The sequence below is a fragment of the Pyrgilauda ruficollis genome, unplaced genomic scaffold, assembly GCF_017590135.1.
Source record: "Pyrgilauda ruficollis isolate IOZ18807 unplaced genomic scaffold, ASM1759013v1 scaffold22, whole genome shotgun sequence".
In the NCBI taxonomy this organism is placed as follows: domain Eukaryota; kingdom Metazoa; phylum Chordata; class Aves; order Passeriformes; family Passeridae; genus Pyrgilauda; species Pyrgilauda ruficollis.
The window spans coordinates 6,540,365-6,546,628 of NW_024521428.1; the positions used below are offsets into that span (position 1 = coordinate 6,540,365).

General features: G+C 39.3%; 1 protein-coding gene across 1 annotated transcript in view; it reads right to left on the bottom strand.

Moving 5' to 3' along the window:
* CYFIP1 (cytoplasmic FMR1 interacting protein 1) overlaps positions 1 to 6,264 on the bottom strand; it is an 83,161-nt gene that overhangs the window by 75,827 nt on the left and 1,070 nt on the right. The window lies entirely within an intron of this gene.

Here is a 6,264-nt window from a genome sequence, read left to right on the forward strand (position 1 = left end):
GTGTTCTCCCCTTGAAGTTCAGCTTTACTTATTTGTTCAAGATTCCATCTAATGAACTCAACACTGCACCACAAAATCAAATTGCCTGTTCTTTTTCACAGAAGATTGCTCTTTCCAGCCACTGTTTTATGGCAGAGGGAATCCACAAACCACTTCACGTAGAGGGAATAGTCACCTGAGAGCATGGGAACTTCCAGACAATTTTTTATCAAAGCCTATTTGCTTGTATTTGTCTGCTTTAAGTTGCATCCAACATTTTATTTTTTAAAACCCTCTCTATAATCATAATCAAAGTACACACTGTTGCCATAGCAAGCACTTCTGTTTTCAACAACTGTTCAGGGGACACTGTGCTATTAATGATTTTCGTGCTGAGAACAGAATAATTAGTGCTTTACTTCAATTATTGCTTGTTGGGTTTTTCCCAAAAAGTTTGCACTGCCTCAAGTTTCTTTAAATAACCTTTTTGTAATAGCATCTACAAGAAATCCTGTGAAGAGTGGGGATAAGGTCCTAGACCCCCAGTTTTCCTTATTCCAAGTATGATCTAATCCAATTATTCCACCCTTTCCATGTTATCAAGAATTTCCACAGCTTGTGGAGAAGTTATGCATCATTGCAAAATGTTGTCATTAGCATTTCATCATATCAGAGACATTTCATAGCCACATTTTTTTCCTAGTACTGCAACATAGTCTTTTCTATGAAACAATTAATTTTCTAGGAGATGGCTGCTATTCTTCTCTGTCTGTATATATTCATGAATTTTGAGTGCATATACCAAATGAATTCATTTCAATTCCTTTCAACCATCACAGCTCCTTATCAGCCTAACTTCTTAAGCCAGCTCAAGCAAAAGTGTAAAACACAACCAGAGCTGGATGCTTCCATTCCTAAAGTGACATCTGATTGTCTCCAGTGCCATCCATCCTGTGCCCTTTTCTGCAAACTCTGCTTGGGACAAGGAACTTTATTAAGTAAATTACTCACCTTTGTAGAGCAGGATAAGTTTTGTTTCCTTGTCCTGGGCAAGTGCAAATTCAGAACAGCCTTTTCTTAATGCAACCACTTGGCCTACATCAGCAACAAGACATCTGTTACCAGGCCACAACAGAGCAGCAAGGACAGCAAATTCGAATGCTCCCTGTGAGATCTGATCAACAGCAGCTTGCCCCCAACAGGGCAATACTTCATAGTCTGCCAGTCTGTCCCAAGCAAGACCACCACTGTGGCCCCCTACTTGCTGAAAGCCAGCTGGCGCCAGGAGCAGCCGCTCTGTATGAAAGCAAGACTGCCAACCAGCACCATCCTGTCCAGGAAACAACAGCTTGTCACGAGGATTAGCTGCTGCCCCAGATCTTGCAATCTCCATCTAAATAACTGAGTGGGCAAAGGAGCTGCTTCCCCACTGCTGGGGCAATCTGCTTTTTATTAGCATTCCTATACATAAGATCATATTAAAAAAGTAGATGATTGTACACAGCTACTCAAGATCTGCGTTGCCGTTTTCTATTGTTTGGTGTAGGAATTACACAATAATCACTTTTTGCTATCTGAATATCTATGGTCTCATGTAACATGTGATATGCCTATCAGAACCATTTTAAGTGAGCCCACATAATGCCATTCCAGTCGCCTGATTTAATTCTGTAATGCCCCCACAATTCCCTGCACTTTCCACTTTAATGGAACTTAAGTAGTGCAATGACAGTACTTGATTAAAAGATTAAAAAATGTTGAGCTGCTTCTCCCTCTACTGTATTTGTCCTCCTCAGTTATCCTTACCACACTGAACACAGGCCTTCTAGGTGTAGCTAAAGAGACGTGTATCGGTGTAGGAATGTGCCCCCTCATGACAGAGTGGCAAAACTAACCTTTGTCTCCCAAAAAAGAAAAGAAGCCCAAAAGCTTCTCTCAACGATTAGGTGAAAAACCATCTCATAGGGCCTCAGGGACTTCACCAAACACTAGAGAACATCTAATTGAATAGAAGCCAAAAAGTCCCGCCTGATCAATCAAGTAGAAAAGAACAGAACAAAAGAGAAGAGGGGCTTTTGCTTTTGTGAAGTGTTTCTACCAGGAGCAAACCTCTATACCTGTCTCGAGTTTTTCTGTTTGTTATTTTGCCTTTTATTAAACCTTTTTCGTTACTAACACCGCAGCAGAAGCCATCCTGCTTATTTTATGCCCCCAAAGTAGTAGCTGAGCTATCCTTGAGTGTATTAAGTGATTTTCTAGAGCTTATGAGAACTGGTCCAGGAAAAACAACTTAATATATCTACATATTCCCAATCAAGGCACTAATTGATATCCTAGCCTCTGGAAGTTAGGTGTGGTTTTTATCAGGCCAGACTTATGGCAGTTTGAGATCCTTTCTTGGGTGGAATTGATTTTAACCCATGCCTGTCAACGATTTTAGGAAGATCTGCAACAGTAATGTATCATGCTCCTTGCAATTTATTGTGCACTGTACCTAAACCACACAAGTATCAAATAATATGGTAGCAACAAGCTTAATGCAATTGTCTGAAGACTGGATTTGCCTTTGATCAAGGCACTAAGCTACAGGACAGCCACAGGTCTACTGCCTAAATTCCAGCTAATTTCACTTTAGTTTTACTTTTCTTCTTTGGGCTTTTAAGTATTTATCCAAAGGCAATGAAAGAATCTTTTCCAGAAGCCCACAGAATTACACTGAAGAGTTTCATTCCACAAGCCTAAGAACTTCAACAGGAATCTTGTGGTTCTGCCACTGGGTGTCTACTATGGTGACAGATGGTGATGTTACTCTGATTTTGCAGACATTTTGATGTTTAAGCTTAACAACATATCTAGCTATTCATTTAATTTTTCTTACCTGCTGAGTTCAGAGATTCTTCATCCTCACAAAGAACACAGGAAATTGTCATGACCTGACACAGGAACGTATTTAAGAAATCATGGCAGACAATAGTCAAGATGACCTCAAGAACAGGACATCATACAAGAAAATAGGTAATTAATAGGTAATGTCTATAAATCAGTTAAAAAATTAAATAGAACTTCTGGCAACGTATCAGCCACCTGCCCATACTCTAAAGAACTGGACAAGATTTTTCACACCAGAAGTCAGCACAGACTTGGTGTTATATGTGGCAAAAGGTTTAAAGCTCAGCAAGGCTACAAAAATGGTTCCACACAGCATACAGTAACGTGTTATTTCAGCTCTCAGGAGACAGGCACTTATGAAGAGGACACAGCACTTGGGAGAGCTTAAGCAGGAGACCAAGCATAAAGCAGCATCTCAGAAGTCTCAATGAGCAAAGTGAGAACTTGACCCACAGCAGGAAGCCTACACCAACTACCTAGACATGTAATGCCTATTAGGAGCCCTCCACTTCACAATGTCTTACACAAATGCAGTGATCTGGTCACTCATACCTACCTTTAATTCCAGGAAAAGCCAGACTCCTACCCCTGAGTGCCCATGTCCTGCCAAGAGCACAGCTGACAACAGCAGGTGTGCTGCATATTCATAAATACTCATTAGCACACGATGACACCTGCAGCTCTCTGGTTCCCGTTTCCCTCCTAGTGCTGAGTGACACCATCTGACATGGATCTGAGCAAGGAGAGTTCCCTACTTCCTGAAACACTAGACCAAGGCTTTATTGTTAACTCATAGGGATTCAGAGTTCCCTACTTCTGCTTTCCAGCTCCCTGAAACACTAGACCAAGGCTTTATTGTTAATTCATAGGGATTTAACTCTATGTGTGTGTACAATGGGCCTGTGTCCCCCCAGCCTGCTTTCCAAACCTGCTGCACACCGTGCTACCAAACCACCCCAGAGCCCACCCAACTCCCTGAAAGACAATAACACATGTTAAATCCTTTCTTGATTCCATTACAAATTACATTCACTTTGCTCATGTAGGACATCAGTGCAGAAATCAGGGCATGTATGTTAGGCAATTTACCCCAGCCCTGCCCCTCTATCCCTGGTAACTTCATTAGCTCTCTAGGCTCTCAGACCTGTGATCCTGTGCAGCCTTCCCAGCACTAAATGCACAGTGCAGCAACAAGACACTACAACAGCCAGAAAACACCAATGCAATCAGTGAGGAAAGGTTTGTCTCTAAGTGTGCAAAGTAGCACAAGAGGAAAGCTGAAAAACTTACAAATCTTTAGTTAGTAAGATTAGAAAGCACATCACAGGGATTTTTTTATATTTTTAATCAGCCTGTAATACAGCATTGTTATCTTTAATCCATGCTCCCATGGAAACCATCTGATCAATGACTGGTTGCTAACTTTTTTTATATCAAGAGTTTGACACAACCAAAGGTCCTCAAGGTCCTAGTGGTTAATTAGGAGTTATTAAAACTAAACAGCAAAGAAAGCACTGGAGAATCTACTAATCAGTGCTAAAATGTGGACTAGAGATAATAGAAGCCCACAGGAAAAAACAGTGGAGAAGAAAAGTAACAAGTCAAAAAGGGCTTCTATGCTGCAACTTTGCTAAAACTGCATCCAGAAGTTAATGAGAACAAATAAAGGTAGAAATTAAATTGTGACAGCATCCAATAAAGGAGTGTGTTCTTTCCAAAGAATTTTATACCCCCTTAGAAGCTTAGAAAGTTCTGTTTCTACATGCTTTACTGAGTGTTTTATGTTTTCCTTTAGCTAAACTTGACAATTCACAAAACAATAGACTATGACACAAGTCTTTTGAATCTATACACACATGGAATAGATTACACCTTTCCTAACGTCTCCAAAATTGCTTACTTGAAATTCCAGAAGAACAAGTAAAGCATATTCAAATGTTGTGTCTCCTCTAACAAAGAGGAAAGTATCCAAAAGTTAAGATTCAAATCAATTCAGAAATAACTGACAAAAACAGGAATTTGAAAACAAGGTCAAGAAAACATCCAGAAGGAATGCATTCAGGACAGAATCCAAGAAACAACACTGTTCTGTAAAGAAAACAGAAAATGTTACAAGGAAATCTGAGTAAATATATAACTAAAATATCCCATATCTCACATAAACCCCTTTTTTTCTCCAAACAGGTAAAACACCATTTTAACAACTGCCAGAGGACTGACGGAAAGGTCCTGATGGCATCACAGGGCATGCACACTACAAGACAGGACTTGATTTTTTTTCTGCGGCTCTGAAGAAAAAGGAATGCCATAAGTTTGACTCATTGAAGGGAATTTGTCAGCCAAGTACTGCTGACACACACAAAGTTAAACACCGAGGATTGTCCATGACTAGAATCAGTAAACTAAAATCAGTTTCCAGAGCCAGACTTTCCACTGTGTTTTTGTGATGAGAGATGAGAAAATCTTGGAAGCTGGCTGAATAAACAGCATGCAGGCATTAGTTGTCTACAAAGTGCAGAGAAGTCTCCCTGCAGAATGCAACATTAATTCCATTGGGTGAAACAGCAAAATCTTTCACTTACACATGGTCATTCACATAAAATAAGTAAAATTGGCAAAGAGATTTATTAGGAATTATTGTTTCAACCACATGAAAGATTGAAGGATTTTTTTCTCCCACATCTAGCTAATATTATCCAAGGTAAGGCTATGAAAAGTAGGAATTTCACTGAAGGTAGTCACTGTATAGGAAGCAGAAATAAGGGAACCACATTAGATAGTTCAAAAGCACAGAGTACAAGACATACTCAAAAAGTAATGAACCAGTGCACAGAAGTGCTGAACTTCCAAACACAAGCATGTCTTTTAAAACTCTCAGTATGCTACTCAATTTTACTCTGAGTAAGAAAGTTACTAAACAATGCACTGTCTCTGCTAGCAATAAATAAATAATCTGGAATCTTAAATGAGAACGAGTCATGGTAAACTAGAAGTACAAATTACTTTTGTTAATAGGTGTCCACCTACCACAAAAAACATCCACTTGGAAAAGTGTGTCATGTGGTAGCGAAGGACAATACAAACATACTGTTCTCTAAAGCAAAACCTCCACTCAGTCAAACAAAAGACAAGTTACAGGACAACAGAAACTTCCTCAGTGGTATACTTGAAAATAAAAACATTCTTTTCCTCAAAACATTTCATAACTATAACCTGGAAGAACCTTGAGATCTGTTCAAACACAAACACAAATATTCACTTTCATATAAAATAATTATTAGTTTACAGCTGAAAAAATAGTTTTACAATGAGCCACATAGTCTCAGTAGTAACATACTTCATTTACCTTAAAGAAACACTTCTCCAGTTTTAAGCTACAACTGAATTTCAGCAGAA